Source organism: Schistocerca gregaria, chromosome 1, assembly GCF_023897955.1.
Source record: "Schistocerca gregaria isolate iqSchGreg1 chromosome 1, iqSchGreg1.2, whole genome shotgun sequence".
Taxonomy (NCBI): domain Eukaryota; kingdom Metazoa; phylum Arthropoda; class Insecta; order Orthoptera; family Acrididae; genus Schistocerca; species Schistocerca gregaria.
Window position 1 is genome coordinate 705,173,943 of NC_064920.1, and position 25,512 is coordinate 705,199,454.

Genomic DNA, 25,512 nt, shown 5'->3' on the forward strand with positions numbered 1-25,512 from the left:
TAGTGTGATTATTGTTGCGGGGCACGAGCTCTTTGTATCCAATGTTGCCAAATAAGCTTTTTGAGCTAATTGTAGTTTCTTTTTAATATCATTTAACTGCCAAATGAATGATTTAGCTGGCGTTCGAAAGTATGGCATTTTTCTCAATCTTTCGGCTTCTTTCTAGATTTTTTCCTTGACTAGAGGAAAGCATAAAAGCAATGTTTATTAAAGGAAAATTGTTTTATATTGAACTAGGACTTCAAAACACGTTTCAGTATTCCATGAAAATGCGTTATTAGACTGAATTAAAAAGGACAACAAAGCAAAGTAAAGCAGTGTTTGTGTGTGTTCTCATCGGCATACACGTGCACAATTGAGACCCTTACTGGAAACGCTGTTGCAGCATAGTTGACATCAGCAAAGTATCGCAAACTTCACAATAATGAAGGAAGCTGTTCTAAGCAAAACAGACTTTGATTTAACGACAGTGAATCAGAAATCATACGCTTCACAATTGCAATAAATCATGTACCAGCGACTGAACTGAGGAGAGGTAGAGTGAACTTCTGTTCAGTGCAGTAGTTTGCTAAGCGTAATAAATAATGAATTATTACAGTGCAGATATTGTGGAGGCCGTCCTATAAGTTTCTAGCATTCGAAGTACAAGTGCATCGAGAAATCATTTCTTTAATGATATGCACAAGGTGCGACTCTAAATTGCTGTTCTTTTGTGCTTTCGGGAAGCTATACATTATTGAATATCTATACATTTTCTCTCTGGCTATTACAGTCATTAAAATGAAACGTCGTACACTCTTTTAAGATGTGATGCAAAATCCCGCGGAGCAATTAGTACCTGAAGTAGTTTTAATCTGATTTATATACCTGATATTTGTAAAAAAGAGTAAATTATTTTTCGGGTATTTGTTTCCAAAGTTAAAAAGTATTTCATCAAATAGTGTCAGCGATGATTCCATTTTGGTTTTTCTGTGTATAAATTTGATCCTACTGTTTCTCATAAAGTTGTACCTATCTAATAATACACTACTGGCCACTTTAAATTTGATCCTACTCTTTCTCATAAAGTTGTACCTATCTAATAATACACTACTGGCCATTAAAATTGCTACACCACGAAGATGATGTTCTACAGACGCGAAATTTAACCGACGGAAGACAATGCTGTGTATGGAAATGATTAGCTTCTCACACAAGGTTGGTGCCGGTGGCGACACCTGCAACGTGCTGACATGAGTATAGTTTCCGACCGATTTCTCATACACAGCCGGCCGGAGTGCCGGAGCGGTTCTAGGCGCTTTAGTCTGGAACCACGAGACCGCTACAGTCGCAGGTTCGAATCCTGCCTTGGGCATGGAAGTGTGCGATATCCTTAGGTTAGTTAGGTTTAAGTAGTCTGGTTCTAGAGGACTGATTACCTCAGAAGTTAAGTCCCATAGTGCTCAGAGTCATTTGAACCGTTTCTCATACACAAGCAGCAGTTAACAGGCATTGCCTGGTGAGACGTTATTGTGATGCCTCGTGCAAGGAGGAGAAATGCGTACCACCACGTTTCCGACTTTGATAAAGGTCGGATTGTAGCCTATCGCAATTGCGGTTCATCGTATCACGACACTGCTGCTCGCGTTGGCCGAGATTCAATGACTGAATATGGACTCGGTAGGTTCAGGAGGGTAATACGGAACACCGTGCTGGATCCCAACGGCCTCGTATCACTAGCAGTCGAGATGACAGGCATCTTATCCGCATGGCTGTAACGGATGATCATGCAGCCACGTCTCGATCCCTGAGTCAACTGATAGGGACGTTTGCAAGACAACAACCATCTGCACGAACAGTTCGACGACGTTTGCAGCAGCAAGGACTATCAGCTCGGAGACCATGATGCGGTTACCCTTGACGCTGCATCACAGGCAGGAGCGTCTTCGATGGTGTACTCAACGACGAACCTGGCTGCACGAATGGCAAAATGTCATTTTTGCGGATGAATCTAGGTTCTGTTTACAGCATCATGATGGTCACACCCGAGTTTGGCGACATCGCAGTGAACGCACATTGGAAGCGTGTATTCGTCATCGCCGTACTAGCGTATCACCCGGCGTGATGGTATGTGGTGCCATTGGTTACACATCTGTGCCACCTCTTGTTCGTATTGACGGCACTTTGAACAGTGGACGCTACATTTCAGATGTGTTGCGACCAGTGGCTCTACCCCTCATTCGATCCCTGCGAAACCCTACATTTCAGCTGGATAATGCACGACCGCATGTTGCAGGTCGTGTACAGGTCTTTCTGGATACAGAAAATGTTCGACTGCTCCCCTAGCCATTACATTCTCCATATCTCTCACCAATTGGAAACGTCTGGTCAATAGTGGCCGAACAACTGGCTCGTCACAATACGCAAGTCACAACTCCTAATGAACTGTGGTATGGTGTTGAAGCTGCATTGGCAGCTGTACCTGTACACGCCATCGAAGCTCTGTTTGACTCAATGCCCAGACGTATCAAGGCCGTTATTACGGCCAGAGGTGGTTGTTCTGGGTACTGATATCTCAGGATCTATGCACCCAAATTGCGTGAAAGTGTAATCACATGTCAGTTCTAGTATAATATATTTGTGCAATGAATACCCGTTTATCATCTGCATATCTTCTTGGTTTAGCACTTTTAATGGCCAGTAGTGTACATACCTCACTACATTTTCGTATACGCCCCCCCCCCCCCCAAATTAATACCTCAACAATATAATAATTGCAAAAATAAAACCGCACAATTATACACCTTATTTCACTTCAGTTTTTTTCTGGACTTTTTTTGCAGTTACTTTATTTCGCTTTAGTGGACAACAATGTTACTCCTAGTCGCGCTAGCGCAAGTAAATTGCACTGTTAGTGGTCTCCTAACAATTGCTGTTCTTCCTAATGCAAGTTATTATCCGATTCCCGAGATTATCAATCATTGGACTGTATCTGTCTCTTAATTAATGGAGTTGAAACAGCAAGATCGTCGTAATACGGTATGCGCCCTGCAATAGAAGAAAGGTGTGGAAGATTACAGTTTAATATTCTGTCAACAGCTCGGACATTAGAGATGAAGCAGAACATCGGATTACGGATGGATCGGGAAGGATATCGGCCATGCTCTTTCAAAGGACTCATCGCCTGGAGCGATTTAGGGAAATGGCAAGAAACCTAAATGAAAATGGCCTAAGGGAGATTTGAACTGTTGTCCTTCCGAATGCGATTTCAGTGTGCTAACCACTCCGCCACCCCGCTCGGTGCACCTTATGGTCATATAATAGATGGAGTGAACGAAGCAAAAAAGAAACGCAAGGAACGAAAGTTGAAATGCATTACTGGGAGGAAAACAATGGAAAGAATGCTAAATAGGCTCAAACGCACTCCTTAGTTAGGGATAACGAATCATAAAAACTACACTACTTGCATGGGTTGGGTTTTTGTCAGCTGACACTGGCGAATAATTGCTGCACCTTTACAGTGCCGTGATGCATATTAATATGTGTGGACTGACTTCTCTTCATGTTTCATGTTTGTTTGTAAAGCCTTCATAAGAGAGAAGCATTCAAGAGACTGTGTTGCAACTCAAAGTCAGTATGATGCTTTAGGAATTTCATGCAGCTAAATGGCAATATTGCTCCACACGAGTCGTACTACAACAGATCGCTTACCCCACTTGCCGCTCGTGCAATCTGTTTCCAGCGCCCTCGTGACATCTAGCTGAAACTGAGGGACACACCAGTCCCATACCTACATCTTTACTCTGCGAGCAGTCTGACTGTGTAGTAAAGCGGATGCTCGTGGTGTCATTGTAATTCCTCCTTCCTTCTCCTCTCCGCTTCTCTTCCTGCCCTGGGAAAGACAGTTGGTAAGCCTCTATGTGAGCTCGAATGTATTTGATTTTCCCGTCATGGTTATGTCGCTGTACATGCGTGGCAGGAAGAAATATGGTGCCGTACTGTTGTTGGAATATTTTCGAAATTTTAACAATGAAGACGTCTCTCTTGCAGCATCTACCACTGGAGTTTGATGAGCAAATTGCGCAGTGCTCTGATGCTTATTTAACGAACCCGTAACGAAAGATGTTGCTCGTCTATACATCCTCTACAGGGTGGTCCATTGATAGTGACCGGGCCAAATATCTCACGAAATAAGCATCAAAAGAAAAAACTACAAAGAACGAAACTCGTCTAGATTGAAGGGGGAAACCGCTAGATGGCGCTGCCATAGGTCAAACGGATATCAACTGCGTTTTTTAAAATAGGAACACCCATTTTTATTACATATTCGTGTAGTACTAAACAAAATATGAATGTTTTAGTTGGACCACTTTTTTTACTTTGTGATAGATGGCGCTGTAATAGTCACAAACGTTTAAGTACGTGGTATCACGTAACATTCCGCCGGAGCGGACGGTATTTGCTTCGTGATACATTGTTGTTGTTGTTGTCTTCAGTCCTGAGACTGGTTTGATGCAGCTCTCCATGCTACTCTATCCTGTGCAAGCTGCTTCATCTCCCAGTACCTACTGCAACCTACATCCTTCTGAATCTGCTTAGTGTACTCATCTCTCGGTCTCCCTCTACGATTTTTACCCTCCACGCTGCCCTCCAATGCTAAATTTGTGATCCCTTGATGCCTCAAAACATGTCCTACCAACCGATCCCTTCTTCTAGTCAAGTTGTGCCACAAACTTCTCTTCTCCCCAATTCTATTCAATACCTCCTCATTAGTTACGTGATCTATCCACCTTATCTTCAGTATTCTTCTGTAGCACCACATTTCGAAAGCTTCTATTCTCTTATTGTCCGAACTAGTTATCGTCCATGTTTCACTTCCATACATGGCTACACTCCATACAAATACTTTCAGAAACGACTTCCTGATACATAAATCTATATTCGATGTTAACAAATTTCTCTTCTTCAGAAACGCTTTCCTTGCCATTGCCAGTCTACATTTTATATCCTCTCTACTTCGACCATCATCAGTTATTTTACTTCCTAAATAGCAAAACTCCTTTACTACTTTAAGTGTCTCATTTCCTAATCTAATTCCCTCAGCATCACCCGATTTAATTTGACTACATTCCATTATCCTCGTTTTGCTTTTGTTAATGTTCATCTTATATCCTCCTTTCAAGACACTGTCCATTCCGTTCAACTGCTCTTCCAAGTCCTTTGCCTTCTCTGACAGAATTACAATGTCATCGGCGAACCTCAAAGTTTTTACTTCGTCTCCATGAATTTTAATACCTACTCCAAATTTTTCTTTTGTTTCCTTTACTGCTTGCTCAATATACAGATTGAATAACATCGGGGAGAGGCTACAACCCTGTCTCACTCCTTTCCCAACCACTGCTTCCCTTTCATGCCCCTCGACTCTTATGACTGCCATCTGGTTTCTGTACAAATTATAAATAGCCTTTCGCTCCCTGTATTTTACCCCTGCCACCTTTAGAATTTGAAAGAGTGTATTCCAGTCAACATTGTCAAAAGCTTTCTCTAAGTCTACAAATGCTAGAAACGTAGGTTTGCCTTTTCTTAATCTTTCTTCTAAGATAAGTCGTAAGGTCAGTATTGCCTCACGTGTTCCAACATTTCGACGGAATCCAAACTGATCCTCCCCGAGGTCGGCTTCTACCAGTTTTTCCATTCGTCTGTAAAGAATTCGCGTTAGTATTTTGCAGCCGTGGCTTATTAAACTGATAGTTCGGTAATTTTCACATCTGTCAGCACCTGCTTTCTTTGGGATTGGAATTATTATATTATTCTTGAAGTCTGAGGGTATTTCGCCTGTCTCATACATCTTGCATCTCCAGCTGGTAGAGTTTTGTCAGGACTGGTTGTCCCAAGGCCGTCAGTAGTTCTAATGGAATGTTGTCTACTCCGGGGGCCTTGTTTCGACTCAGGTCTTTCAGTGCTCTGTCAAACTCTTCACGCAGTATCGTATCTCCCATTTCGTCTTCATCTACATCCTCTTCCATTTCCATAATATTGTCCTCAAGTACATCACCCTTGTATAAACCTTCTATATACTCCTTCCACCTTTCTGCCTTCCCTTCTTTGCTTAGAACTGGGCTGCCATCTGAGCTCTTGATATTCATACACGTGGTTCTCTTCTCTCCAAAGGTCTCTTTAATTTTCCTGTAGGCAGTACCTATCTATCTTACCCCTAGTGAGATAAGCTTCTACATCCTTACATTTGTCCTCTAGCCATCCCTGTTTAGCCATTTTGCACTTCCTGTCGATCTCATTTTTGAGACGTTTGTATTCCTTTTTGCCTGCTTCATTTACTGCATTTTTATATTTTCTCCTTTCATCAATTAATTTCAATATTTCTTCTGTTACCCAAGGATTTCTAGCAGCCCTCGTCTTTGTACCTACTTTATCCTCTGCTGCCTTCACTACTACATCCCTCAGAGCTACCCATTCTTCTTCTACTGTATTTCTTTCCCCTATTCCTGTCAATTGTTCCCTTATGCTCTCCCTGAAACTCTGTACAACCTCTGGTTCTTTCAGTTTATCCAGGTCCCATCTCCTTAATTTCCCACATTTTTGCAGTTTCTTCAGTTTTAATCTACAGGTCATAACCAATAGATTGTGGTCAGAGTCCACATCTGCCCCTGGAAATGTCTTCCAACTTAAAACCTGGTTCCTAAATCTCTGTCTCACCATTATATAATCTATCTGATACCTTTTAGTATCTCCAGGGTTCTTCCACGTATACAACCTTCTTTCATGATTCTTAAACCAAGTGTTAGCTATGATTAAGTTGTGCTCTGTGCAAAATTCTACTAGGCGGCTTCCTCTTTCATTTCTTAGCCCCAATCCATATTCACCTACTATGTTCCCTTCTCTCCCTTTTCCTACACTCGAATTCCAGTCACCCATTACTATTAAATTTTCGTCTCCCTTCACTACCTGAATAATTTCTTTTATTTCATCGTACATTTCTTCAATTTCTTCATCATCTGCAGAGCTAGTTTGCATATAAACTTGTACTACTGTAGTAGGTGTGGGCTTCGTATCTATCTTGGCCACAATAATGCGTTCACTATGCTGTTTGTAGTAGCTTACCCGCATTCCTATTTTCCTATTCATTATTAAACCTACTCCTGCATTACCCCTATTTGATTTTGTGTTTATAACCCTGTAGTCACCTGACCAGAAGTCTTGTTCCTCCTGCCACCGAACTTCACTAATTCCCACTATATCTAACTTTAACCTATCCATTTCCCTTTTTAAATTTTCTAACCTTCCTGCCTGATTAAGGGATCTGACATTCCACGCTCCGATCCGTAGAACGCCAGTTTTCTTTCTCCTGATAACGACATCCTCCTGAGTAGTCCCCGCCCGGAGATCCGAATGGGGGACTATTTTACCTCCGGAATATTTTACCCAAGAGGATGCCATCATCATTTAATCATACAGTAAAGTTGCATGTCCTCGGGAAAAATTACGGCTGTAGTTTCCCCTTGCTTTCAGCCGTTCGCAGTACCAGCACAGCAAGGCCGTTTTGGTTAATGTTGCAAGGCCAGATCAGTCAATCATCCAGACTGTTGCCCCTGCAACTACTGAAAAGGCTGCTACCCCTCTTCAGGAACCACACGTTTGTCTGGCCTCTCAACAGATACCCCTCCATTGTGGTTGCACCTACGGTACGGCCATCTGTATCGCTGAGGCACGCAAGCCTCCCCACCAACGGCAAGGTCCATGGTTCATGGGGGGATTACCCGTGTTAAAATGGACAATTTACCAATTTCGAAAAAGGTCGATATCGTGTTGATGTATGGCTATTGTGATCAAAATGCCCAACGGGCGTGTGCTATGTATGCTGCTCGGTATCCTGGACTACATCATCCAAGTGTCCGGACCATTCGTCGGGTAGTTACGTTATTTCAGGAAACAGGAATGTTCAGCCACATGTGAAACGTCAAATGATGATGCCCAAATAGGTGTTTTAGCTGCTGTCGCGGCTAATCTGCACATCGGTAGCAGACAAATTGCGCGAGAATCAGAAATCTAAAAACGGCGGTGTTGAGAATGCTACAGCAACATCGATTGCACCTGTACCATATTTCTGTGCACCAGGAATTACATGGCGAAGACTTTGAACGTCGTGTACAGTTCTGCCACTGGGCACAAGAGAAATTACGAGACGATGACAGACTTTTTACACGCGTTCTATTTAGCGACGAAGCGTCATTCACCAACAGCGGTAACGTTAACCGGCATAATATGCACTATTGGGCAACGGAAAATCCATGATGGCTGCGACAAGTGGAACATCAACGACCTTGGCGGGTTAATATATGGTGCGGCATTGTGGGAGGAAGGATAATTGGCCCCCATTTTATCGATGGCAATCTAAATGATACAGTGTATGCTGATTTCCTACGTAATGTTCTACCGATGTTACTACAAGATGTTTCACTGCATGAGAGAATGGATATGTACTTCCAAAATGATGAATGTCCGGCACATAGCTCACGTGCAGTTGAAGCGGTATTGAACAGCATATTTCATGACAGGTGGATTGGTCGCCGTTCACGTTGAGGGATATTTGCTAACGTGATCCTCTGACAACGCCTGACAACATGCGTCAGCCCATTGTCAATGCATATGCGAACATTACGGAAGGCGAACTGCTCGCTGTTGAAAGGAATGTCGTTAGACGTATTGCCAAATGCCTTGAGGTTGACGGACATCATTTTGAGCATTTATTCCATTAATGTGGTATTTACAGTAAGCACGCGTTAAGGCATGCGTTCTCAGAAATGATAAGTTCACAAAGGTACATGTATCACATTGGAACAACCGAAATCAAATGTTCAAACGTAGCTACCTTCTGTATTTTAATGTAAAAAACCTACCTGTTACCAACAGTTCGTCCAAAATTATGAACCATATGTTTGTGACTATTACAGCGCCATCTATCACAAAGCGAAAAAAATGGTCCAACTAAAACATTCTTATTTCTTTATCTACTACACGAATATATAATAAAAAAATGGGGGTTCCTATTTTAAAAAACGCAGTTGATATCTGTATGACCTATGGCAGCGTCATCTACCGGGCCAACCATAGCGCCATCTGGTTTCCCCCTTCAAGCTACACAAGTGTCGTTCTTTGTAGTTACTTCGTTTGGCGCTTATTTCGTGAGATATTTGGTCCGGTCACGATCACTAGACTGCCCTGTCTATCTCGTCTATTACCCTTATTCGGCAAAGGTCCCAGGCTGACAGGACAGTACTCAAAAAACGATCTGACGAGGACCTTATAAGTCACTGCTTTCGTGGACGGATTACATTTCTCTACATTTCTGCCAGTGTTTCATAGCCTGGAATTTATTTTATGTTTTTGTTCCTCTTCAGGTCGCTTTGGATGGATATTCCAAGATATCATACGATTTTTTTGTTTTTAGTTATTTGTCGCCAGTACTGTAATCGATTGGTAATGAGTCTTTACACCTGTTTATGCGCGTATGTTAAATGTATTTAAGTTTTGCCTCACCTGAAGGTGTCAGGACCCTTCTTAAATGAAGTAACTTCACAAAATGGCGACATTGCGAAGAAGTATTTATTACTTATGATAATACGAGTACACTGGCTACGAGATTAGATTCACGATGAACTATCCTTTAAAACTTAGTTTCGAAATCTCTTTTACAATTTGGGACGTATTTGAAGTGTACAAAATGAAGGTGTGTGTTCGTTATGGCACAAAAGATGCCAGCATGTGTTCTGATTACTGCAAATAGCAAGATGACACGCGCAGACATGTGTAGGGGCATTAATTACGCTCTTTGTGAACATCATAGCAATGAGATACAATTGCAATATCACAACGATACGCTAGAGGCCAATTCTGGCAATGTATTTATTGCCGTAAAGAACTCGGTAATATCTGGTCCGCTTATGACGGGCTCGGAATACGAAATAATCTGGATAACGGAAAACTTCAAAGGGCAGTCAAACATTATAGTCGAATGCTCATCTGCGTCGTGTACTGAAGAGGCCGAACGGTTTAGAGAAAACTTGCAAATATTTTTGGGTAAATTTATTCAGAATGTTGTAGTAATAGGTGAAGATTTCAATATGCCAGTTGTAGAATAGGAGAGACATGTGATTAACACGGATTACAAAGACAAGCCTCGTGAAAAATTATTCTGAACATTTTTTCTTGAAAATTATATTCAACTGTCTGTTAAAGAGCAGAGTCGTGAGCGTAACTTCACAGATCACCTAGTAACTAGCACGTCATAATTCGATAGTGGAGGACAGAATTAGTGACCATGAGGTGGTTACGAATATAACTCCAATTACAATAGACGATAAAAGGGTATGGTTCATAACGTAAGAATATATTTTGATTATGAAGTGACATGAGAAGTAGGTCTCTGAGTAGTCTCTACCAGGAATTCACGTCTGGCGACAAATGTTACAACGGTTTCTTTTCCAAAATATTGGACAATACGCTTTAGGCACGGAAACGCTGCAACGTATGAGAAATATCCGCTGTGGTTCAGTGTCTGTGTTAGAAGGAGAAATCACAGAGAGCTTGATCACGGATTTAAACGAAGACAGGAGCTTGCTGATAAACATTTCGAAGTGAACCACCAACAACTATGTGAGAAGCGTTCATTGAATTTGAGTCCAAAAATTTAGAAACCTACCTGACGCAAAGTCTTGTGAGGTAACGGGCGGGTTACGGCGCCCTGATAATATTGTAAGTTCGGAGTTGGTGTGACCGCACGGGTCGCTCGGCAAGCCGGGGCTCGTTAGTGACCGCGTGGTGACGTACGTTAGGTGGAGCAAGAGGGATAGCCCCACCGCGTGGTCCAGGGCGATCACGTAGCTGGGAATTCCATACTAACGCTGTGTCGCGAAATGGGCTTTGTGTCGATGAAGATTTGTGTACCGCGGAGTGCCAAAGAGGGCGGACTTTGTGAAACCATAATGGCAGACATTACACAGCTCATGTAGAAATTAGTAATAGCCAGAGGAATCATGATACCTTAAATATAAACATGTACATTACCATTATTTGCATGATGATTCTGATGGTGTAATCAGATTTTCAATATCTTTATTAGTGTAAAGTATGGTATCTGACGATAAATTATACAGGTAACACCCAGCAACGCATTTCCAAAATCTAAACAGTTCATCCGATTTTCTCTATCGACGTGTCTTTAGAAAGCTATTAGTGTGAACCTAAATTGGTATAAATTACAGGCATGTAGCTTGAATAATATTGGAGGTCCAAGTGACCGTTTACTATCGATCGCGTCAGGCCACAAGTATTCCACAGTTACACGAAAAGACGGTAGCAGCATACTTATAAATATATTTATTCATCTAAGTCTTTGTTTAAATCTGATACATACTATTCATGAAGAAATTGGTCAATTATTCACTGTGTTTTAGAAAGCATCTACATCTACATCTACATGATTACTCTGTAATTCACATTTAAGTGCTTGGCAGAGGGTTCATCGAACCACAACCATACTATCTCTCTACCATTCCACTCCCGAACAGCCCGCAGGAAAAACGAACACCTAAACCTTTCTGTTCGAGCTCTGATATCTCTTATTTTATTTTGATGATCATTCCTACCTATGTACGTTGGGCTCAACAAAATATTTTCGCATTCGGAAGAGAAAGTTGGTGACTGAAATTCCGTAAATAGATCTCGCCGCGACGAAAAACGTCTTTGCTTTAATGACTTCCATCCAAACTCGCGTATCATATCTGCCACACTCTCTCTCCTATTACGTGATAATACAAAACGATCTGCCCTTTTTTGCATCCTTTCGAAGTCCTCCGTCAATTCCACCTGGTAAGGATCCCACACCGCGCAGCAATATTCTAACAGAGAACGAACGAGTGTAGTGTAAGCTGTCTCTTCAGTGGACTTGTTGGTGAAACGCAACCTTTGGCTCGCCTTCCCCACAATATTATCTGTGTGGTCTTTCCAACTGAAGTTATTCGTAATTTTAACACCCAGGTACTTAGTTGTATTGACAGCCTTGAGAATTGTACTATTTATCGAGTAATCGAATTCCAACGGATTTCTTTTGGAACTCATGTGGATCACCTCACACTTTTCGTTATTTAGCGTCAACTGCCACCTGCCACACCATACACAAATGTTTCCTAAATCGCTTTTCAACTGATACTGATCTTCGGATGACCTCACTAGACGGTTATTGTTATTTATTTACTCGATCGGCATTTACAAGGCGAAATATTAAATTTGAACATTACAGCATTAAAAATGAGACATTCAGCTTTACCTAATTACATAATACAAAATACAAAATTTTATACTATATGACTAGACGGTAAATTGCACCATCATCTGCGAACAACCTAAAAGAACTGCTCAGATTGTCACCCAGGTCATTTATATAGATCAGATTTATACAGGAGACATTAGGCTACTGGCTCACTTCTGTTCTATTCCTTTCATATATGTTTACATAATTTGTTTATATATTTAATAATGTGCGTTAGAACGTGTTTATGATCCAGCCGTAGGAATATTTTTTTAATTTCAAGTTATTTAAATGTAAATCCAGTATTTCGAATGGGTTTCATTACGGTTGTGAGTGTATGTTGGCTTGGAGACAGGGCAGGAGCGCGCTAGCGAATCACAGCGATCGTTCCATAAAGGACACCTGGGGAGACTGTATGGAAGTGGGGGAGTGCAGTACAGTACAGCACAGGACGTGGGAGGTGCTGGACGGGAGAGTCCTGGACAGTACGGCGCGACGGAGGCACGGTCGCGAGGAAAGACTTGGAGAAAAAAATGTTCAAATGTGTGTGAAATCTTATGGGACTTAACTGCTAAGGTCATCAGTCCCTAAGCTTACATACTACTTAACCTAAATTATCCTAAGGACTAACACACACATCCATGCCCGAGGGGGAATCCAACCTCCGCCGGGACCAGCCTCACAGTTCATGACTGCAGCGCCTGAGACCGCTCGGCTAATCCCGCGAGGCAGACTTGGAGAGTGGAAGAGTTGGCGCGTGGTCGCGGGAGATAGAAATAATTCGTAGTGCTGATTTGTGCACTTGTGAGACTTCCGTGGCTTCTGCAGTGAAGACGTAGTAGGCGTTTAAACTGAATATCGCTTGAGCTATGTTGTTGTTCATAACTAATTACGTGAAGTAGGAATCTATTGTTTCCCTGTTATTCAACTTATATTTTATTTAATTGCTTGGTCATCGACACCAGTAAATACCGCAGTCTCAAAAGTATTTCTGCTATCGTACTCATCATTTAAAGTCGTTAAAATAGTACCTGCAGATTTTATTTAATTGCAATCTTTCTTTTATAAATTACTATGTTGCATTAAAAATTCGCAATTGCCGAGTGATAGGAACCTTCGACCATTCGATTCACGTGTATATTCATATTGTGTACTGTAGACTCAGCAGTATTTGGCTTGTAATGCGGCAACTACGTAACCCAGCACGTAGACAACGAAACCAGCCAAAACTTTTAATATTTCAACTCTGAGTCAGAGGGTACGTAGATGAAGGCCACAACACCTCATTTATTAATTGAAAGCCCGCAATCTTAAGAAGTTTTGGTCTTACGCAAAGGTAGTAAACAGATCAAACTCTAGTTTCCAGTCATTCAGAGATAGTACTCGTATTGAAGCTGCTACTGAAACGAACGATGACAGAGAGATGAGGGAAATGCTGAATTCGGTATGCCAAACTTGTTTCGCTGCAGAATATCTCAGCGCAGTACTTCTTTTCAGAAAGAGCATTAATGTCTAAATGAGAGACATTTAGATAAGTGATGGGGAGATTGAAAAGTAATTAAAATAGCTCAAAGAATGAGTGTGTGTGTGTGTGTGTGTGTGTGTGTGTGTGTGTGTGTGTGTGTGTGTGTGTGTGTGTATGTGTGTTCCAATCTCCACGTAAACCACAGGAGAGAGTCAACCAAACTTGGCACACTCATCCCTCACTGTCAGAAAATAATCGCTGCGAGCGTAAGAACCACCTACCTGTCATAGTTCAGGAGATGTGACGTCACAAACAATGAGATGCATAAAAAATTGCCACACCATGCATACATTTTAAATTTATTACTTCTGTACTACTAAATCTGTTCGCTACACATTTCGCAGACAGTGTCCACATGTGCCGCCAAATGCACCTACAAATAGTGCTACATATAGTTCAGGAGATATGATCTCATAAACAATGCGATGCATGAAAAACTGCAGGATTGTGCGTGACGTTTAAATTTACTTTGCTACTAATTCATATTTCGCAGTCAGTATCCACATATGCCGCTGAATATACCTACATAAATATATTATTTTATGACACATAGTCTTAGAGATATGACGTCATACACAGTGAGATGCGTGAAATATGCCGCATCGCGCATGAAGTTTTAATACATCTGTTGTTTACTACTAAGACACTCCTATAGTCGAGTCAGGTGAAGGGAATCCCTGACGCCTGACAGTGCTTGAGACAGCTATCAACTGCGAAGCGTAGACGGCTGTAGGCGAAAACAACAGCCGTCTATGGAGCTATGAAGAGGCGTTGCCATAGAGAAGTTTACAACATCGTGTTGTATATGCGAAAAGCAGCTACTCCCAGCGTACGGAAACCGTACGTTTCTAATAGAAAACTGGCAAAATGTCTACCTGGGCAATGCCACATTTGTCAGCTAGTAGTTGTATATTTCTGACCTGAACATAGATAAATGTGATATACTGTGCATAAACAGGTGGAAAGATCCAAAATTATTCAGTTACTTTAACGGAAATAAAATAAATAAATCGCAGATAACAGTAGAAAGCGTAAAATATCTAAGAGTAACCGCCCGGAGTGTTCTAAAATGGAACGACCACATAAAACTTACTGTAAGACAAGGAAATGCCAGGCTGAGATTTAGTGGAATAATTCTGAGGAAACAAAATTTATCCACGAAAGAAGCAGCTTACGAAACACTCGTTCGACTGATTCTTGAGTACTGCTCGGCAGACTGAGACTTTTACCGGATGTGACTGATAGAAGATATTAAGAAGACCCCAACGAAGCGAGACGCGTTTTATGAAGGACACATTTAGTCCATGAGAGAGCATCAGGAAGATGCTTCTCGAACGCCAGTGGCAGACGTATCACTGAGAGGTTTAGTTCAGAAACTGAAAGAGAGTATGTTCCAAGAAGAGTCAACCAACAAATTACTATTTCAGATGCACGTATCGCAAATGGCCATGACCGGAACATCAGAGACATTGCGATTCGAGAAAAGTAGGAAGTGAGTCGAGGTCGTAGGACAAATGCCCTCCGCCACACATCGCCATTCATTTCGGCTGTTATTTTGAAATTAGGCAACCCGAAAGTATCACATTACGAACATGGGCCATGGGATTCACGTCAGTCGATCTAGCTGCTTGAACAGAATTACTTGCTTTTTCAATTATTCATGCATGAGATGCGTCCTGTGTTTACAGTGTTGTCGTCGTTAAGTATTTAATCACTGGAGGTCTGCACCGAAACAGTGTCACGTCTGTTCGTCCAGTTACACTGAAACCACTCTACACAAGACACAGCCTTCTCCGGCACCATTCCGTCCACGGATGTTGGACGCAAGGTAACGGCATATAGATTCTCCCCACACCAAAACACCAGAAGACAATCCGATCCTCATTTCTCAGAAAACGTCCTTCCACTGATTTGTAGCTCACTCTCACTTCTCGCGTATCCACCTTGTACACGAGGTGAACGTTTCACAATCGGATCAGCACCACGAAGTTTTCTGAGCACTGTGTTCAGTGATGCTCTCCCAGTGGCATATCATATAGCACCCTGGCAGGAAAAGTGACACAAGTCAAACAACGGAAATTTTTAGCTTCTGCCACTGAAAACGACGTGTGGAGTGCCTCAACGTGCATGAAGAAGGTCGCACCTCTCTGTCGCAGTTTCTCCATATTTGGGTAGCTGTGTCAGTTTTGTTGTAGACCACTTGATGATTCGCCACAGCAAGAACAGTGTCACTCCAGCGTTACTACTGGAAGGTGAGTAGGGGTCATTCAAGAAGAGCGGCGCGTTCTGAGTTGGACGCTTTTTGTTTATAAGGTAAGTTGACTAATTTTTAATATCATTGATTATTACAATTTCTGAGTTTATTCAATTATCTAAGCCAATATGTGATTTCCTATTTTCGTAAACTGTGTTCCTTATTGCGGTATATTGATAATTTTTACTTATGGACCGTCTGAAAGCAACTGAATAAAACACAGTTTTAGAGTCACACGTTTCTGCAAGGCATCATCAGCGGCCTGGAATATGTACATATGTTTGCTATTTAATTTACATTTTGGTGACACACACACACACACACACACACACACTCGATTTCCTACATAGTGCTCTCCTGTTGCATTTTTGGTGTTGTCCTTCTTTTTATAAATGACAATTTGCGGTTTTTTTTCCACATTGCACAGAACTATGAACTGAACACTTGTTTCGATGCAATGTTTTGGTTTCTGTTGCTGTCACATGCTTTTGCCAAAGATCGAATGTTACTGCCAGACTTTCAACTGTAATTATTTTCGTATCTGTGATCTGTCCGCGTATGCATTTGTGTGTGTGTGTGTGTGTGTGTGTTTGTTTGTTTGTGTTTGTTTTGGTGTATGATATACTTTTTTGTGGAGTGTATTTGCGTATGTGCGTGTGTGTGTGTGTGTGTGTGTGTGTGTGTGTGTGTGTGTGTGTGTGTGTGTGTGATTTTTTTTGTGGGCTGTGTGTGTGTGTGTGTGTGTGTGTGTGTGTGTGTGTGTGTGTGTGTGTGTGTGTGTGTGTGTGTGTGTGTGTGTGGGTCTGTTTGTTTGTTTTGGTGTGTGATATTTTTTTCTGGTTGCGTGGGAGGATCGATTGGTTTCTTTATTTCTTTCTTTCTTTCTTTCTTTTGTTTTATCTTACCATTTCTTTTATTAATTGTGGTAAGGAGCCTGTGCTGATGTGTGTGTGTTCCTTTATCAAGTTTGTTTTCTACGATGCCTTTCTGAATGTGGAAGTTTTCTTGCGTTTGTATAAGATGTTTGTCATGGTTGCTTATTCTCATTATTTTCATTTCTTGTTCCATATTTGTAGGATGTACTAATTTTGCCTGCTTCAGTTCCGAATTTCGTATTATATTACAATATATATATATATATATATATATATATATATATATATATATGGAATAGATAAGTGGGCCGCGCGGAATTAGCCGAGCGGTCTTGGGCGCTGGAGTCGTGGACTGTGCGGCTGGTTCCGGCGGAGGTTCGAGTCCTCCCTCGGGCATGGGTGTGTGTGTTTGTCCTTAGGATAATTTAGGTTAAGTAGTGTGTAAGCTTAGGGACTGATGACCATTTCAGTTAAGTCCTATAAGATTTCACAAAAATTTTTAGAAAAGTGGAGTTATAACTAGAAAGTTTATATGAAATCAAGAAAAGTGACACAACTCAAAGAATTAATTAATAATTAGCTGATAACATTGCATATTCGACGAGTACAGAACATACATATTTGTGTTGTATAGACTACAATGGAATTTACTGGCAAAATTACTTACTTGAAATTTAAAGAATGCTTCTACTAATTCTATATAAATTTTACACTCTTTAGGTCGACTTTTCTCAAGTAATTGCACTTTCGAGTTCTGCCACCATTCTTTCTGGGGAGTGAAAGGTGTGATGGGAGCCTTCGTCTTCCTTAGAATGCAAACAGCAAGTACGTGGAAAAGGAACACTTTGTAGCTACTTGGCTATTATGCGCCATTCTTGATGTTGCTAGAAATTTTTGCCACTGGCTATGAACCATAGAACAACAACGCCGCTATATTTTTCCAAGTTGTTGTAGCCCACATCGACCAAACCCTTTGACCAAGATGAGCAACCCGCTAATCTTATTTCTCTCCCACAACACTCGTTGTTCTAAGAAGATCAAATGACTGTTGTGTACAAATGACGAAGAAGTTTCCAGCACTTCTAGTTTGCATGTTACAGTTTCGTGCGTCCATACTTCGATAAACATAAACAATTTTCGTGCCACTTGCTGTATTTCTGCCTGATTAATTGATGTTTTCATGTTCTTTTTTTTTTAATTTAAGGTTAGGTGGTTGGTTTAAAAAAAAGAGAGTGGGGGGACCAAACTGCTTGGTAGCCGGTCCCTTTTAACTTCAGGAAACTAGCGTATTGGCTTAAGATAACTTGACCCGGAAACGGAAGTCAGTCTTCTTGCTTTTCTAAATCACAGAGCCAACACTGATGCCCCCAGACTGATCAAAATCATGTTAATGGACGATCGCGCTGTATGCGCCATCTGTCTGTGAATCATGTCAGCGGTGTTCTCGATTGTTAAATGGATGCTTAGGACCGTCTAACAGAAATTGTAACCGTGCAGGGTGGTTACCAAGTAAATGGAGTTCTGCAATCATAGTGAGAAAGTGTCATGTAGCAACGCTCGTAACAGATTTTATGCAGTGAAACGCTCAGAATGTCTAGCCCTGTACTGGGGCAATAACGGGCTCGATAAACGGTTTAGCTGAGGGCGCTGCTTGGGTGGCAAACAATCAACAATTAATGGGGAGTTTGTTATTGACGCCCGCCTGTTGTCAGGTATCGAGTGGCAGAGCGGCTCGCGGCAGCGCCGCAAACAACATATAATCGCTGCTTCGCAACGGGGAACCGGCGAGATGATACTACTGTTCGCAACAAGTATTACAGACTCCTTCATCGCACTTGCTGCCACTGATGAACTACAAGTGATAAAATCGTAGAAGCGTAGTAGAAAGCATAGGGACTAACACTTCAAGAGAAAAATCATAGCAGTATGTTAAAAAAAAACTACTCTCATGAAATTCAGTCATATGAATATATCACCAGTTTCTCCTTCTGAAATTGAGAAATTTATACGTTCTCTCACAAATAAAAGTTATCTGATTTTGGTGGTGTTTCCAGTAGAGTACTAAAGATTTATTCCCATATAATAAGCCTGGCCTAAGTTAAATATGTAATGCATCATTAACTCAAAGCATTTTTCCTGATAGATTGAAATATGCTGTTCTTGATCATCTTTTTAAGAAAGGTGATACGAGAGATATCAACAACTACCAACCTGTTTCACTGCTGACATCATTTTCCACAATTTTTAGGAAGGTGAAGTATTCTGGAATAGTATCTCACCTTAGCAAATCACACATTGGGTTTCATAAGGGTTACTCCACTGGGAAGGCCATTTATATATTCACTCACCAAACTTTACAAGCATTAAATAATAAAACAGCGTTGGTTGGTAATTTCTGCGGTCTATCCAACGCATTTGGCTGTGAATCATGGTATTCTCTACATAAATTGAAGTTTTATAGAATTAGTGGCATAGCCAACAAATGGATAATGTCATATCTAACCAAAATAATTCAGAAGGTTGCACTTCGTAACTCAACCAATATAATCTGCGGACATAATTCTGACTGGGAGAAATCACGTGGGGGATTCCCCAAAGCTCAGTCTCAGGTCCATTATTGTTTCTCATATATGTAAATGTCCCCCCATGAACCATGGACCATGCCGTTGGTGGGGAGGCTTGTGTACCTCAGCGATACAGATAGCTGTACCGTAGGTGCAACCACAACAGAGGGGTATCTGTTGAGAGGCCAGACAAACTTGTGGTTCCTGAAGAGGGGCAGCAGCCTTTTCAGTAGTTGCAAGGGCAACAGTCTAGATGATTGACTTTTCTGGCCTTGTAAGAATAACCAAAACGGCCTTGCTGTTTTGGTACTGCGAACGGCTGAAAGCAAGCGGAAACTACGGCCGAAATTTTTCCCGAGGGCATGCAGCTTTACTGTATGAATAAATGATGATGGCGTCCTCTTGGGTAAAATATTCAGGAGGTAAAATAGCCCCCCATTCGGATTTCCGGGTGGGGACTACTCGAGAAGATGTCGTTATCAGAAGAAAGATAACTGGCCTTCTACAGATCAGACCGTGGAATGTCAAATCCCTTAATCGGGCAGGTAGGTTAGAAAATTTAAAAAGGGAAATGGATAGGTTAAAGTTAGATTTAGTGGGAATTAGTGAAGTTCGGTGGCAGGAGGAACAAGACTTCTGGTCAGGTAACTACAGGGTTATTAACACAAAATAAAATAGGGGTAATGCAGGGGTAGGTTTAATAATGAATAGGAAAAGAGGAATGCGGGTAAGCTACTACAAACAGCATAGTGAACGTATTATTGCGGCCAAGATAGATACGAAGCCCACACCTACCACAGTAGTACAAGTTTATATGCCAACTACCTCTGCAGATGAAGAAGAAATAGAAGAATTGTATGATGAAATAAAAGAAATTATTCAGATAGTGAAGGGGGACGAAAATTTAATAGTCATGGGTGACTGGAATTCGAGTGTAGGAAAAGGGAGAGAAGGAAACGTAGTAGGTGAAAATGGATTGGGGCTAAGAAATGAAAGAGGATGCCGCCTGGCAGAATTTTGCACAGAGCACAACTTAATCATAGTTAACACTTGGTTTAAGAACCATGATAGAACGTTGTATACATGGAAGAACCCTGGAGATACTAAAAGGTATCAGATAGATTATATAATGGTGAGACAGAGATTTAGGAACCAGGTTTTAAGTTGGAAGACATTTCCAGGGGCAGATGTGGACTCTGACCACAATCTATTGGTTATGACCTGTAGATTAAAACTGAAGAAACTGCAAAAGTGAACAATTGACAGGAATGGGGGAAAGAAATACAGTAGAAGAAGAATGGGTAGCTTTGATGGATGAAGTAGTGAAGGCAGCAGAGGATCAAGTAGGTAAAAAGACGAGGGCTAGTAGAAATCCTTGGGTAACAGAAGAAATATTGAATTTAATTGATGAAAGGAGAAAATATAAAAATGCAGTAAATGAAGCAGGCAAAAGGAATACAAACGTCTCAAAAATGAGATTGACAGAAAGTGCTGGCTAAGCAGGGATGGCTAGAGGACAAATGTAAGGATATAGAGGTTTATCTCACTAGGGGTAAGATAGATACTGCCTACAGGAAAATTAAAGAGACCTTTGGAGAAAATAGAACCACTTGTATGAATATCAAGAGTTCAGATAGAAACCCAGTTATAACCAAAGGAGGGAAAGCAGAAAGGTGGAAGCAGTATACAGAGGGTCTATACAGGGGCAATGTTCTTGAGGACAACATTATGGAAATGGAAGAGGATGTAGATGAGGGTGAAGTGCGAGATACGATACTGCGTGAAGAGTTTGACAGAGCACTGAAAGACCTGAGTTGAAACAAGGCCCCTGGAGTAGACAACATTCCATTAGAGCTACTGACGGCCTTGGGAGAGCCAGTCCTGACAAAACTCTACCATCTGGTGAGCAAGATGTATGAGACAGGCGAAATACCCGCAGACTTCAAGAAGAATATAATAATTCCAATCCCAAAGAAAGCAGGTGTTGACAGATGTGAAAATTACCGAACAATCAGTTTAATAAGCCACAGCTGCAAAATACTAACACGAATTCTTTACAGACGAATGGAAAAACTAGTAGAAGCCTACCTCGGGGAAGATCAGTTGGGATTCCGTAGAAATACTGGAATACGTGAGGCAATACTGACCTTACGACTTACCTTAGAAGATAAATTAAGGAAAGGCAAACCTACATTTCTAGCATTTGTAGATTTAGAGACAGCTTTCGACAATGTTGACTGGAATACTCTCTTTCAAATTCTGAAGGTGGCAGGGGTAAAATACAGGAAGCGAAAGGCTATTTACAATTTGTACAGAAACCAGATGGCAGTTATAAGACTGGAGGGACATGAAAGAGAAGCAGTGGTTGGGAAGGGAACGAGACAGGGTTGTAGCCTCTCCCCGATGTTATTCAATCTGTATTTTGAGCAAGCAGTAAAGGAAACAAAAGAAAAATTCGGAGTAGGTATTAAAATCTATGGAGAAGATACAAAAACTTTGAGGTTCGCCGATGACATTGTAATTCTGTCAGAGACAGCAAAGGACTTGGAAGAGCAGTTGAATGGAATGGACAGTGTCTTGAAAGGAGGATATAAGATGAACATCAACAAAAGCAAAACGAGTATAATGGAATGTAGTCGAATTAAGTGTGGTGATGCTGAGGAAATTAGATTAGGAAATGAGACACTTAAAGTAGTAAAGGAGTTTTGCTATTTGCGTAGCAAAATAACTGATGATGGTCGAAGCAGAGAGGATATAAAATGTAGACTGGTAATGGCAAGGAAAGCGTTTCTGAAGAATGGAAATTTGTTAACAGCGAATATAGATTTAAGTGTCAGGAAGTCATTTCTGAAAGTATTTGTATGGAGTGTAGCCATGTATGGAAGTGAAACTTGGACGATAAATAGTTTGGACAATAAGAGAATAGAAGCTTTCGAAATGTGGTGCTACAGAAGAATGCTGAAGATTATATGGGTAGATCACATAACTAATGAGGAAGTACTGAATAGGATTGGAGAGAAGAGAAGTTTGTGGCACAGCTTGACCAGAAGAAGGGATCGGTTGGTAGGACATGTTCTGAGGCATCAAGGGATCACCAATTTAGTATTGGAGGGCAGTGTGGAGGGTAAAAACCGTAGAGGGAGACCAAGAGATGAATACACTAAGCAGATTCAGAAGGATGTAGGTTGCAGTAGGTACTGAGAGATGAAGAAGCTTGAACAGGATAGAGTAGCATCGAGAGCTGCATCAAACCAGTCTCAGGACTGAAGACCACAACAACAACATATGTAAATGACCATCTGTCTCATATACAACAAACAGAATTAATTCTTTTTGCAGATGAGGTTAATCCAAGCATAAATTGAGAAACATAACATATTTTAAACACAGTTCTTAAAAGTATCATTGACTGGTTCTCTGCAAATGGTCTCACTCCCAATTACAAAAAGAAGCAACAGATTCAGTTGTGCACATTTACAAAACTACACCAATGAACAATGTAACACATGGAGAGATATCAATAAATAGTGTGGAAACTTCAAAATTTAGGTGTCTATATTGATGATAATTTAAATAGGATAAAACACGTTTTGGAACTCCTAAAATAACTTAGTTCAGCCACATTTGCACATAGAATCGTTACGAATCTTCAGGAGAGACAAATCAGTACGTTGACACATTTTGCTTCTTTTCATTCAATAATATCATATGGAATAATAATCTGGGGTAACACATCTTTAAAAAAGAAACTCTTCATTGAGTAAAAAACGTGATTTAAGAAAAATAAGTGGTACTCACCCAGAATTATCTTGTAGACATCTGTATGAGGAGTTGGGAACTCTGACTATTGCTTCACAGTGTATTTCTTCCCTCGTGAAGTTTGTTGTAAATAATCCACTACAGTTCAAAGAGAACAATGATATACGTCACTATAATACCAGAGGGAAAAATGACATTCATTACCCACATGAAAACTGTCTTCAGCACAAAAGGGGTGCACAATGCGGCAACAAAATTTTTTGACCGATTACTCACTGATATAAAACGTCTGCCAGACAGAAAAATACAATTTAACAACTAATCCGTAGAAGAATTTCTATTTCTGTAATATGTAAAAGGTGGCGAGTTGGACTTACTAACTCGCAACACCAGCATATCTTTTTGAGAAAGAATAGAAACATTTGGAATGTAAGCAAATGCACAAATCAGTTTATGATGTGAATGTAAAGTGACACGTTTCATATCGTTACGATCTATCGTGCACAGTAGTTAATCTAGTTCGCATTTTTAATCGTTGTTCATACTCATAATATCTTTCTTCTATTATTCCTTGCACTTCCAAACTAACTATACCTAACGTCCTTGTACATACAGGGCTATTACAAATGATTGAAGCGATTTCATAAATTCACTGTAGCTTCATTCATTGACATATGGTCACGACACACTACAGATACGTAGAAAAACTCATAAAGTTTTGTTCGGCTGAAGCCGCACTTCAGGTTTCTGCCGCCAGAGCGCTCGAGAGCGCTAACTCCATTCGGCGATAGTATGCGCAGTTTAAAGCTTCTGGATGCCTCTGTAAGGGGAAATCAACGGGGCGGCCTGCAGTGAGCGAAGAAGCGGTTAGCGCCTGCGGGCAAGTTAAACGCGTAGCCCGCGGAAGTCGACGAATAAAGCAAGCAGGGAGCTAAATGTACCACAGCCGACGGTTTGGAAAATCTTACGGAAAAGGCTAAAGCAGAAGCCTTACCGTTTACAATTGCTACAAGCCCTGACACCCGATGACAAAGTCAAACGCTTTGAATTTTCGGCGCGGTTGCAACAGCTCATGGAAGAGGATGCGTTCAGTGCGAAACTTGTTTTCAGTGATGAAGTAACATTTTTTCTTAATGGGTGAAGTGAACAGACACAATGTGCGAATCCTCGCGCATTAGTGCAGCAAATTCGAAATTCACCAAAAGTTTACGTGTTTTGTGCAATCTCACGGTTTAAAGTTTACGGCCCCTTTTTCTTCTGCGAAAAAAATGTTACAGGACACATGTATCTGGACATGCTGGAAAATTGGCTCATGCCACAACTGGAGACCGACAGCGCCGACTTCATCTTTCAACAGGATGGCGCTCCACCCCACTTCCATCATGATGTTCGGCATTTCTTAAACAGGAGATTGGAAAATCGATGGATCGGTCGTAGTGGAGATCATGATCAGCAATTCATGTCATGGCCTCCACGCTCTTCCGACTTAACCCCATGCGATTTCTGTCTGTGGAGTTATGTGAAAGATTCAGTGTTTAAACCTCATCTACCAAGAAACGTGCCAGAACTGCGAGCTCGCATCAACGATGCTTTCGAACTCATTGATGGGGACATGCTGCGCCGAGTGTGGGAGGAACTTGATTATCGGCTTGATGTCTGGCGAATCACTAAAGGGGCACATATCGAATATTTGTGAATGCCTAAAAAAACTTTTTGAATTTTTGTATGTGTGTGCAAAGCATTGTGAAAATGTCTCAAATAATAAAGTTATTGTAGACCTGTAAAATCGCTTCAATCATTTGTAATAACCCTGTACATCATCAACCTACCTATTTGAGTCAAAAGATTTTTAAACATCAGTTTCTATATAATTCTTGTGCATGTATATTTTTTTTCCAATTTCTCTTATTTCAGTATTTATTTATTCCCCTTTACTTTTGATATCCTCTTGTTAGTTCGCTTCTTGTGTTCTCTACTACTCTATACTAGATTTTGTCTGATATGATTTCAACCTTCAACCAAGTCTGTACCCTGCGCATACAGACAGGGGATTCTATTCCTCAGTTCTGTATACAAATTTAATATCAACAAAGCTCTATTGTTGAGGAAATCTTTCAACACCTACGTCAAACAGATTTATATATCTCTCTTTCTTCGGCCGTCTTGAGCAGTTCTGATTATCATACAGCACAAGCCTTTCATTTCTTCTGTTGTGTATTTTCTCTGAAATA